This window comes from Vigna radiata, chromosome 2 (assembly GCF_000741045.1).
Source record: "Vigna radiata var. radiata cultivar VC1973A chromosome 2, Vradiata_ver6, whole genome shotgun sequence".
Taxonomy (NCBI): domain Eukaryota; kingdom Viridiplantae; phylum Streptophyta; class Magnoliopsida; order Fabales; family Fabaceae; genus Vigna; species Vigna radiata.
In genome coordinates this window covers 18,399,096-18,412,850 of record NC_028352.1, presented here as the reverse complement: position 1 = coordinate 18,412,850, position 13,755 = coordinate 18,399,096, and positions in this window count along the sequence as shown.

The window sequence follows — 13,755 nt, the reverse complement described above, 5'->3', positions numbered from 1 at the left end:
AATAGTGGAAGGATACGAAGAACTGAAGCCAATTGGTTGAAAATTCAAGATATCCTAAGTATTCGAGATCTCGCAGATAATCAATTATTACTTACAATAATATATTATCACTGGCAATTGTAATGTATCTTTTCATTTTCGGACCAGCAGGCTATATATATCTTTGCCTAACACTTCAGAAAAATATCTAAGTCATTTGAGAATACAATGTGATATGAGGGAGTTCTCAAGTGTTAGTTCATAGCTCTTGCCAAGTCTTGTGAATAGGAGAAGCTCGCGCTTTGTGTGTGTAAGGATTGTAACAAATGTGTTTTATTGATTTGGAAAGAGTAATCAGCGTACAATATATAAAATATACAGAATACCTAGATTCTATAATTAAGGAAAGAATATATCAATTATTCAAGACAAAATCAATTATGCAGAAACTAAATAAGGTAAACTATAATCAAATATATTATTCTCTATCATCCCCCCTCAAGCAAAGTGTGGGATTTGGTCCAAGTTGAAGCTTGGCTCTGAAGAACTGGAACAATGGTCGAGGCAGACTTTTAGTGAATATGTCTGCTAGCTAGAGATCAGAAGGAATGAATTGAGTGATGAGTTTATTAGATAGAACAAGCTCTCGAACAAAGTGATAATCAATATCAATATGTTTAGCGCGTTTGTGAGCCACCTGATTTTGGGAGAGGAATATAGCACTCTTGTTGTCACAAAGAAGAGTTGGCGCTTGATAGGAAATATGCAGATCATGTAGAAGATGAGTAATCCATATTAGTTCAGTTGCTATATTAGCCATGGCTCTATATTTTGATTCAAAACTTGATTGAGCTACGGTTGGTTGTTTCTTAGCACTCCATGAGACGAGATTTCTGCCTAATAAGATAGAATAACCATAGGTTGATCGCCTAGTCTCAATACATCGAGCCCAATCTGCATCCGAGTATCCAAGAACATTAAGGGAAGCTCCACGGGTGAAGGATATGCCATAGGACATGGTGCCCTTGACATATCGAAGGATGCGTTTAACTGCTTGAAAGTGATCATTTGTTGGAGCTTGAAGAAACTGACTAACCAAATTTACCGCATAGGACAAGTCAGGACGAGTTATAATGAGATACTTGAGTGCACCAACGAGAGAGCGATATTGAGTGGGATCAGAGAATGGATCTCCTGTGGTTGTCAATTGAATATCAGGTTGGAGCGGTGTGGCTGTCGGTTTTGCATCCAACATCTGGGCCCTAGATAAAATGTCTTGAGCGTATTTGGTCTGGCTAAGAAAGACACCATTGGTAATGTAGTGAACCTCGAGACCAAGAAAGTAATTTAGATGACCTAAATCCTTGATAGCAAACTCAATTTTGAACCTTGCCAAAAGTTTTTGAATTAAAGAATTATTATTCCCTGTCAAAATTATGTCATCAACATAAATAAGTATATATAGAGTGGCAACAATGTTGTGGCAGACAAATAAAGATGGATCTGCCTTGCTTCCGAGGAACCCAAGACTGAGCAAAAACAAGTTGAATCGTTGAAACCATGCAAGAGGGGCCTGTTTGAGGCCATAAAGAGCTTTCCGAAGTCGACAAACATGATTTGGGTGTCAAGGATCAACGAACCCATGAGGTTGTTCCATATAGACAGAATGTGTCAAGTGCCCATTCAAGAATGCATTGTTGACATCCAATTGATGAAGAGGCCAATTATTCATTACTGCTAGAGTGAGAATGACACGAACAGTGGCAGCTTTAACAACAGGACTGAAGCTGTGATCATAGTCAAGACCAGGTGTTTGAGTGAAGCCTTGTGCAACCAACTGTGCTTTTAATTTGTCAGTTGACCCATCTGAAAGATATTTGGTGCGAAACACCCATTTGGATCCTACAATGTTGGTGTTGGATGGGCGTGGGACAAGATCCCAATTATTGTTGGAGTGTAGGGCCATGAGCTCTTTTGCATAGCATCCAACCAACCAGGATGTTTGGCAGCGGATTTGAACCCTTTGGGTGTAGAAGTGGTGAGCAGAGCATAAAGAAGAGAAGATGGTTGGTAGGTGGTAATGTCAACAAAATGACGAGGCCTAAAAATACCTGATTTGGCACGTGTGACCATAGGATGAGTAGACTGGACACTACGGTGTATTTGTGGTTGAGTATCAGGCATGGAAATAGCAGTTGAAGGAGTATCTTCAACAGGACATAGACCACAAGGTATGGTTGGTGAGTGCACAATTTCATTGGATAGTGGCAAAGAAGAAGCTGGTGCAGGAGCTGGAGCAGGAATTTCAGGTGTTGAGGCTGGTTCAGCAAATGAAGAAAAACGCAATCCGGAAATTGGAGATATAATTCCTGTTTTTGAACACGGAAAATAAAGTTCATCAAACTTGGCATGTCTTGTTACGTATAACCGGGAGGTTGAAGGATCCAAACATTGAAATCCTTTATGGTTGTTGTTGTATCCAAGAAAAATACAAGGTGCACTGCGAGGAGACAATTTGTTAGTGGCATAGTCACGGAGACAAGGATAAACCCGACAACCAAAAGGATGAAAGTATGCATAATTAAGAGGAGTATTATATAAGGTCTCAAATGGAGAAACACCATTTAGAAGAGTGGTCGGTAACCGATTTATGACATAAACAGCACAACAAAAAGCATGTAGCCAGGGAGATGTGAATGAAAAAGCATTGCAAGGCCCGTTTCAGTGATGTGACGATGTTTGCATCCAGCTCTACCATTTTGGGCTGGTGTATGAGGGCAAGACATAAGATGAAGAATTCCAGTTTCATTTAGCAAGGTCTTGAATTTGTTATTGTTGAATTCGATGCCACCATCACTTTGGAATGTTTTTATAGTTGTATGAAACTGATTTTCAAGAAATTTCTTGAACTGGACAAATACATCATAAAAATCATATTTCAGGCGCATTAGATATAACCAAGTGAATCTGGAATAGTCATAAATAAAAATCACATAATATCGAAAACCAAATTTTGAACAAATGGGAGCAGGTCCCCATAAATCACAATGAATTAAATCCAGCACATGTGATGCACGTTTCTCATTTAGAGAATAAGGTAGTCTTTTGCTTTAAGCTAATTAACAAGAGCCACAAATGGAAGGAATTGGTACAATAGAAGATAAAGACAAAAGACCTCTTTTTCTTAAATGGGAAATAGTATCAAAGTGAACATGACCCAAACGATAATGCCACAATTCAAATGGTCCTCGTAGCTTATTGGAATTTAAAACAGAAACAAAAGCACTTTGACCATGCTCCAATACATATAATTTGTGCTCACGCCTCCCTTTTGCTAGAATTTCCTTTGTACCCCTTTGCTTAAACAGAAAAGATGTGTCAGTAAATATAGCATCCACAGGAAAGTCATGTGTAAGTTTGCTAAATGAAATAAGATTCTTTTGGAGTCCAGACACAACAAGAATATCAAGAAGGTTTAAAGTATTTGTCAAACAATGAGATCCAATATGGGAAATATGGGGAGAGCATTACCATTTCCAATAGTAACTGTGTGATTACCAGAATAAGGCTCAATTGAGTCTAAATCAGATGAGTTTGCTATCATGTGTGCTGAAGCTTCAATATCGAGGTACCAATCAGACTGGTTTGAATTTGATAGAGTGCAAGAATTCGCAAATGATTCAGCAAGATTGACAGATTGAGGTGGGCCACCTTCATAACGTTGATGACAATATGTGGCATAATGACCTTCTCTTCGACAGATTTGGCAATGGATAGGACGACGTCCTCTGCCGCAACCACCACGACCTAAGTATTGGTAACCACGACCTGTTTTTCCATATGAGAAAGAACGCGACCCAAATTGAAAACGTGTATTGGATGATTGAAAGGAACGTTGAGAAGTGGTATTAAAAGCAGCTTGAGAGGGAGTAGATTCAACGACATGTAAATACATTTCAAAACTTTAGGCAACAGAAAGAAGATCACGAAAAACAGGCAGTGGTCACATGGCTAATTGAGATGCACCAAAGCTAGTGAAAGTGGGACCTAAACCCCATAAAAACCAGTGTAATTTATCTAAATCATCCACTGGTCTACCCATAAGGCTAAGTTGATCACATAAGCCTCGAAATGTTTTGGAAAACTCCCTAACAGTGGATGAGCCTTTTGTAAGGTGCAACAGTTGATCTTTGATCCCAATTTCTCTTTGCTTGGAGTCACCACCATAGAGGGACTCAAGAGTAGTCCAGATCTGTTGTGCGGTGTCACAGTGCAGTACTTCAGCTAGAGTCTCTTCAGTAAGGGAGGCCTGAAGAAGACTTACAAGTCTTTGATCTTGTTTTTTCAACGTGATAAAGGCTGGATTAGGAACCGTTAAAGATCCATCAGCAGCAGGCAATTTCGCAGGAGGAGTTATGATTGAGCCATCAATATGACCATAAAGGGCCTGTCCTTCGAAGAGAGGAAGGAGCTGACGACGCCAGAGAATGAAATTGGTTGAGGTGAGGCGTATGTTTAACATGTGGATCATGGTGTTAAAGGAAAAAGCACCATCAATTTAAGCCATAGGGAAGAAAAGAAAAGAAGAAAGGGTAAGGAAGGATCGAAATTAGGCTGATACCATGTTAGAATGTGGGTTTTTAAGCCTAACTCAACCCCACAAAACAGGCTTGTAAGGTGAGGTTTGCACCTCACTTATATATTATAAATTGGCCTTATCTCTAGTCGATGTGGGACTTCCAACACACCCCTTCACGCCGAGGTATAGACATCTCGTGCGTGATATTAGAAATTTGGTGGTCCAATAGCGGCCCGACAACAGGTGGAAACAGAAATGCCCACTTAGAACTCGCTAGGATAGGCTCTAATAATTGCTCTGATACCATGTAAGGATTGTAACAAATGTGTTTTATTGATTTGGAAAGAGTAACCAGCGTACAATATATAGAATATACAGAATACGTAGATTCTATAATTAAGGAAAGAATATATCAATTATTCAAGACAAAATCAATTATGCAGAAACTACATAAGGTAAACTATAATATTCAAGACATAATCAATTATGCAAAAACTAAATAAGGCAAACTATAATCAAATATATTATTTCCTATCAGTGTGTTAAAGGTCGGAGCAGTTCTCTTCAAGTTGGTTGAGCTTTTTTCTTCCGGTTCATTGGTCGAAGAAAGAATTTTGCTGAACTCTTCCGGTTCGCCTGTCGAAGAAAAGTGCTCACTGTCTGCTTCCAGTTCGTTTGTCGAAGGAAGTTCCCTTCGGGTTCGTTCATCGAAGGAATGTTTTGCTTTTCTATTTGATTTACTATATTGTAATATGTGAAACTGATTTTAGTGAAACTGTTAATCACTCTCTATAGTGATTAACAACTGGACGTAGAATCTGTTGATTCGAACTAGTATAAAAATCCTTTGTGTGATTTTTCTACTCCCTACACTCTTTATATTTTCTGCACATCAATTATCTGATAAAACGTTTGTAAGAAAATTAAAGGAACCATTTTTAAAATTGACTGAACAAGCTCTCTGCTTTTAGAAATCCCTATCGTACTCTGTCTTTTTATTTTCGCTGTGCAAAATCGGTACTGGTTGTTGTGTCCCAACAGAATGTTTTAAGACTGAATTAATAGAGTTCATGAACTCTAAAGGCATCTTGAATCAAACTACATGTCCTTATTCACCACAACAAAATGGAGTGACTGAGAGGAAAAATAGACATATATTAGAGGTGACAAGATCACTTTTGATAGATGTTAATGTCTCATCTTATTTATGGGGTGAGATTGTGAGCTCTACAATTTTTTTAATTAATCGAACCCCTTCTAGTGTGTTTAACTTTCGAAGGCCTTTAGATGGGTTGTCTAATCATTGTATGCTTCCTTCCTTAGTTTATTTACCCCCTCATGTTTTTGGTTGTGTTATATATGTTCACTTACACCACTTCAACGTACAAAGCTTGAAGAACGAGCTTCAAATGTGTTTTTGTTGTGTATGGATCAACTCAAAAAGGTTATTGTGCTTACCATCCACCATAAAAGAAATTTTATATCTCTATGGATGTGAAATTTTATGAGCATAATTTTTTTTGGTTGATTCTACACTTTAGGGAGGCAATGAAAGTGAAGTGCATAATCATGATGTTAGTATGCTTGATATCTCATATATAAATTTATATTGTGAAGATAAATTATCGTATGGGGATCATTCTGCAGGAAGTGAGCCAATCCTAAATATGGACACTTCTTTTTTGGATAATATAGTGTCTTCTGATCACAACCAGTTGCCTCAATCTTCTTCACAAGTTTGACTTTACTCTTGAGAGGTACTTTCTGATCCTATCTCTGATAATACTAATGTAGATGAAACTAATCATGAACTTGTTTCTCTAGATCCTACACTTGATAATACTAATGAAACCGATCATGAAATTGATTCTTGTTTGCGTGAGACCACCAACACTGCAAACATGGAGTCTATTACTGTTCAATAAAATCTTCCACTTCGTTTTAACAATGGTCAACCTCCAGCTAAATAGGAATCAGACCTCCAAGCCAAAGTTAAATATCCTACTAATAAACATGTGTCATCTCATAGGTTATCCAGTCATGTGCAACATTTTTATCTCAATTATCTTCAATTTTTATTCCTAGTAATATACATGAATCTTTGGTAGATCCTAGATGGACAAAAGCATTGGTTGATGATAAGACAGCTTTAGAAAGAACCAACACTTAGGATCTCGTTTCCTTACCAAGAGGGAAGAAAATTGTGGGCTACAAATGAGTATTTACAATTAAGCATAAAGATGATGGAACTATTAAGAGGTATAAAGCACGACTTGTGACTAAAGGTTACACTCAGGCTTATGGTCTAAATTACCAAGAAATGTTCGCATGGGTAGCCAAGCTCAACATTGTGAGAATACTTTTGTCGCTAGCAGCAAACCAAGATTGGCCTCTTCTACAATTTGATGTAAAAAATTCTTTCCTACATGGAGAAATTATAGAAGAAATTGATATAAATTCTCCACCAGGCATGACAAATTCAATTGGAATAAAGGTTTGCAAATTAAGGGAGGTTCTATATGGATCAAAACAATCCCCAATAACATGGTTTAGAAGGTTTACCAATTCTATGAAGGCTTTTGGCTAGAGAACAAGTAACTCTGATCACACCTTATTTTTGAAGAAAGGAAAAGGAAAAATTACAACTTTGATTTTATACGTAGATGACATGATTGTTACAGTGACCAAAATGAGATTTCTAGTTTACAAGAATACCTTGCATATGAATTTGAGATGAAACAACTTGGAAACCTCAAATATTTTTGGGGGTATTGAAGTAGTTAGATAAAACCATGGTATTATTTTATGCCAGAGAAAATATACTATTGACTTACTATTGGAAACTAGGCTGCTTAGGAGTAAACTAGTTAATACACCAATTGAGAAAAATCATAAACGCTTTCAATGCTCAAATTCTACAAAGGGAGATATTAAAGGCTGGTAGCAAAACTAATTTCTTTATCCCATACATGTCTAGATATTACCTATGCAGTGAATGTTATTAGTCAATTTATGGATGACCAATGAAACCTTCACATGGATGATGTTGAGAGGATTTTAAGATATTTGAAGTCCACTTCAGGAAAAGGAATTTTGTTCTTAAATCATGGAAACTTAAAGGTAGAAGGGTATACTAATGTAGATTGGGCAAGTTAAAAATATGATAGAAGCTTTACCTCCAGATACTTTACTTTTGTAAGAGGGAATCTTATAACTTGAAGGAGTAAAAAATAACCTATAGTGGCAAGATCTAGTGCTGAAGCAAAATTCAGAGGCATTGCACTAGGTGTTTGTGAACTTTTGTGGATTAAAAATGTGCTATTAGATTTGGGCTTTAAACCAAACGAAACTATGAGTTTGTACTGTGACAATACGACATCTATAACAATTGCTCACAATCCTATGCAACATGATAGAACAAAGCATGTGGAGATTGATAGACATTTCATCAAAGAGAAGCTTGAAACTGGAATAATTTCCTTTCCCTTTGTAAGATCAGAATTGCAATTGACTGATGTTCTCACCAAAGGAGTGTCAAGCAGAGTGTTTAATGATTCTCTATTCAAGTTAGGAATGTGTGATATTCATGCACCAAATGAGTGATATAGCACCCTTGTATATATATATATATATATATATATATATATATATATCTAAAATAATACATCAGAATTATTCTTTAGATCTTTTTATACTAACTCTCCAACTTTTTCATCAATCATGTAACGCCTAAAATTATACAAAATGAAAATTTATAAACTTTCTTATAACGTGGAAACATATTTTATCTTTCAAAAACCTCAATATTTAAACTTGCGAAAACAAATCCATTTGCATTATTCCAAAAGTCTTTTTCAATTACATTATTCAAAAATAATGAAAATAACGAAGGAATAGATAACTTCAAATTACAATGTCTCAAAAATTTATACCAAAATAACTTTTAAAGAAACCCAAATCTTTCCCCCGTCATCTCTCACATCTATCATGCTTTTGGAACATCTACAATATCATCTTCTCACGTACAATACATTATACGATCATCACCGATAATTTCATTTTCACAAACACACACATATGTGGGGTAAGCTACCGATAAAACAATTATAATAATAAGATATCATCATACTGATTATATCTAAAGTACCTAAACAATACTAGAAAGGAGAGGGGAGGGAGGTGAATAGTGTTAATGTACACCGTTTTTCACAACCCTTTTGATATAACATTTTATCGAGTTTTTGAAGGCTTAGACGATCGACTTAAAATATATGTATAAGCGTTGATAAGTTTGTCATGCTATTCAGAATATATCTACTATAGTGTTTTGTAAGAACTTCCTTAAAAAGAGATAACCGTTTAGCTTGAAAGTTCTGGTATTTGAAATATAAAGCTCAATTGTAGGTTTTGCAAGAGGATCATTTAGTAAAGAGAAGAGAAAATAACACAAGAGATTTTATACTGGTCCGCTCCAACTAAACTACATTCAGTCTCCTTCGCAAAAGGTTCCACTATAATCTTCACATGATTACAAATGAGTATTACCACCACTCTTGGTACTCAACTACCACGCCGAGATTTTCTCTGAGTATTCGCACCACTCCTAGTACTCAACACCCTGTCGAGATTTCCTTTGAGTATTCCCACCACTCTTGATATTCAGCACCCTGCCGAGATTTCCTTTGATTATTCAAACCACTCTTGGTAATAGATTACCGCGCCTAGATTCCTCGACTCAAATAGAGTTTAGTTTCAAGTGTTTTAATTCTCTTTTGAATTACAATCAACGATTGCTTTATAGTAGTTCAGACTACACCTCTCAACGAAAGGATTTGATTACAATACATTGTAGTGTAAACAATTGCACGCTTTTTTTATCTGCTTTGAGGGAGGAACATTCCGTGAATATATCCTTTGTCGCTAACGTCTATATTTTGATATTTGTTCTATAGCATTGTGGATGCGTTTAGAATAACTTATCTGCAAAATTAGAGTAAATTGTGCATGCAACAGATATGATTCTTCTTATCACTTTTGTTATTTTTGAACGTTGAGCATTTAATGTCATTTAATGCTTGCTTAGAACAACAAAATGACGTCTTTTGGACTATGTGTCCTAGACGATTGACTCTCTAGACTCTTCTATGAAACCCATATGACACACTTAAAGTAATTTGAATCAAGGATTCATTCAACGTTTCTCATACCAATAAGGATTATTAAACGATTAAGTCTATCTTCAACCAATGGCTTAGTGAAGATATTTGCAAGACGATCTTTTGTTTTTACATATTGTAAGTCCACAATACCTTGTTAATACGATCACATATAAAGTGATTTTTGACCTCAATATGCTTAACACATGAATGTAATGTTGTATTTTTAGACAAACTAATTGCAACATTATTATCACAGAAGATAGAAATCGTTTCTTGATTGTGATTGCAGTCTTCAAGTTGATTCCTGATCCATAATAGTTGAGAACAATAATGTGTAACCGACACATATTCAACTTTAGTAATTAATACTGCGATTGTGTTTTTCTTGTTGTGTAACCATTATATTATATTTCCTCCAACCAAGTGACAGTCTCCACTTGTGTTTTTTCACTCAACTTTGTCTCTAGCAAAATCAACATCAAAATATCCTTTAAAATCAAAATTTTCACTCCTCTTGTAGAGTAAACCAAAAATTTTTATTTCGTTTAGATAGCAAAATATACATTTGATAGCACTAAGACGAGTTTCTCTTATATCAGATTGAAATCTTGCACCAGACATTCAACATAATGTCAGGTCTATACGCTATGAGATATAAAAGTAAACCTAATTTAAGATAAAAATATCTTAAATAAATAAATATTATAGTCATAAATGTGTTGTGGACACAGCAAGTGAGAGATAACGCGTAAGGGTTGCATGTGGGCATAATGAATAGTTCTGCAATTCTATGATGTCTAGGTGTTTTATTTTACGAGAAACGATGTACCGACTCACTGACATCACACGTGCGCACGTGTTACCTCACGCACTCTAAACCTTTTTATTTTCTGTTTTATTTTATTAGACTACCTTTACATAATTAATTACTTGCATTGTACACTTAGTGTACGTATCGGGGTATAATGGTATAAATAAGACCTGCTTTGCACGCTTACTCAGGTTACATCTCGCGACTCTTTTAGCAGATTTTCCTGTGGTTTTGACCAAGGAATCTCACAATCTCCTATACACAAAATTACTATATTGCACTTTACTTTTCTTTTCTTTATTAAGACAATGTGTAACTAGTTGATTTTTTCCCCTCAAAATATAGTTGTTAAAAAGAACATCTATTCAAATAAATCTATCCTCATTTTGATTCTCAAACTAGAGTTATTTAGGATTGATTATGATAAAATTTACTACTAAGTTTCTTTTTCAAATTTATACAAAAATATTTAAAAAATTAAATAATATATGCAATTACCAAAAAGAAAGAGAAGAAAGTTATGATCACATTGCATTGTAAACATGAGCATAAAGAGGAAGCTAAAGAAAAGAGCAATGGAAGTAATATTAAATCAAGTGAAGAGTTTTAATTTACTCATCTCTTTACTTTGTTGTTTGATTTAATTTGTAATGGTTAAATAAAGTTAATGAAATTTATTTTGATATTTTGAACCGGTATATAATATACACAAACTTAAAGTGAATTAAAATGTAATATAACAAATTAAAAGCAGTTTAAACTTAATTTTTATATGATCTTTGAGATAAATAATTGATTATTAATCAATTATTTAAGAGAAGTTGTCACTTGAAAGTCCATTTGTTTTAAATATTCAATTACAAAGAAATACAATTGTTTATTCAAAGAACTTATATTTTGAAAAAATTTCACATGTTCCAGAACAATTGGTTATCAAGATTAAAAAATCAATTATAATTATTGTTTTGAAATTTTGTGTGCCTTATTTTCATGATTTTAGGATGTTGCTCACAAACTTTCATCTCATTTGGATACTGTTTGAGTATACCTCCAGTGTAAACCTGTATGTGTACTTGTGTTAATTTTGCATGATATGCGTTGACTTAGTGCATGACTTGGGACAATCCTGAACCACTACCACCCTTTGATCCTGAAATAGATAGGACCTCCATATATTAGTTAGGCATTATAGAAATTTATCTTTAGAGTCAGTTCCATTAAATAGCATTAGTTTGCATAGTCCTAAGCATTCTCTTTTTGTGCATACTGCTTCTAATTCTTATTTTGATTCTGTCGCTTCTTATACTAAAAAAAATATGGTTCAACCTCCACCTCATGAGAGGACTCTTAGGGAAATGGTTGTACCTGATTTAACTTATGAAATTTAGTGTATCTAGTATCTTGATGAGAATGTTCCATATGTTCTCCAAACTGGAATGATCCATTTGTTGTCTAAGTTTCATGGTCTTGTAGGTGAATTCCCATATAAACATCTGAAGGAATTCCACATAGTGTGTTCAATAATGAAACCTCTAGATATCCCTGAAGATCACATCTTCTTGAATTTCCGCATTAATTAGAGGGCATGACAAAGGATTGGCTATACTACCTTGCGCCTAGGTCCATCATTAGCTGGGATGATCTTAAGAGATTGTTTTTAGAGAAATTATTCCCTGCATCTAGGACCACGACAATAAGGAAACACATTTCTAGGATTAGGTAGCTTGGTGGTGAAAGCTTGTATGAGTACTAGAAAAGATTTAAGAAGTTATGTGCAAGTTGTCCACACCACCAGATTTCTGAGAAACTCCTTCTTCGACACTTTTATGAAGGTCTGAACAACGTTTGAAAACTTGGTGAGAATACACAAATTTAACTTAATGATTGTTTATATGTATTATTTTGGTTAAAATAGTAATTTGATATTTTATTTATGTTTCTTTTTTTTCGTTTAGTTTCTTAAGTTTAAAAGGTTTCAATTTGATTCTTTAATTTATTTTTATTAAACCACTGGTTCTATTAATTTTTTACACGAACTTGATTAATTGAGTAACGCATGGTTAAGGTTAAAATGTGAAAAATACTATAAGTTGGAAATTCAATTGAGTTGTGTTATTGTTTGCTTATGACATCTAAATTATTTGGTTTGCGGTTATATTTATGGGATAGAGGTAATGTTGTTAAAATGGGTTGTAGCTCACGAGCCAAGTCGGCTCACCATAGGTTTGAGCCGGGTTGCGTTGGACAAAAATGAAATTTTTTTTATGTGGGCTAGTTTTCAATCCGGTTCATCGGGTTGAACCCACGGTGAGCTAGATTGGTTCACCAACTCACCTAATTTAATTATTTATTATTTTATGTTTCAATATTATTTGTTAGCATTTTTTTATTATATTGTAGATGGGTATAAAAAAATGGTGTTTCAAGAAAGAAAAATATTATAGATTTATCAATTCAAGACTCTAATATTATAAATGGACAAGTGATACAAAATTTATCAATATTCAAAACTTATTTGTTCAGCTTTTCTGCTTGTTTTTGGATTACGCTTGGTGATAACGATAATTCTTACCATTATCTATGGTGCATTTTTCATGCCAAATCAACACTCCTGAAGCTTTAAACCTGTTTGATCCTCTTNGTTTTATCCAATTCTGTGAATAAAACTTAGCTTAGGTTACATGTTAGTTTTCATNTCTTTTCCTAAAATTTTGTAGGAACATTGCTTGNTTTGGAAAGACATTGAAGTTCTTGAAGGTGGAGAACCAAGGAAGGCCTAGAAGTTGAAGTTTTGAAGTTGTTCTCTGCACCAGTCACGCTCAGGCGCCCCCAGCTCGCAGTTTTGACAATTGCCCACGCCCAGGCGCCCCTGGGGGGCGCCCAGGCGCCTTCAGCTCGCAGTTTTCACCTGTTTTTCACGCTCAAGCGCCCCTGGGGGGCGCCCAAGCGCCTTCAGCTCGCTGTTTTCATTGGTTTGTCACGCTTGGGCGCCCTAGAGGGGGGCGTTGGGCGCGACCTTATTTGCTGAGTTGGCACCCTAGAACTATAAATAGCACACAGTTTTCGAGGGCACACAACTCTTGGCGGCTGAAGCTTGGGAGCATCGTTTTGGACCTTTTGGAGCAAGTTTTGGGCTGTGGGAACTCACCCATCTTCTTCCTTGGGTCTTCTTCTTCACCATTTTCATTCCATTGTAAGCTCAAGCTCTCCATTAATGGAGAGCTAAG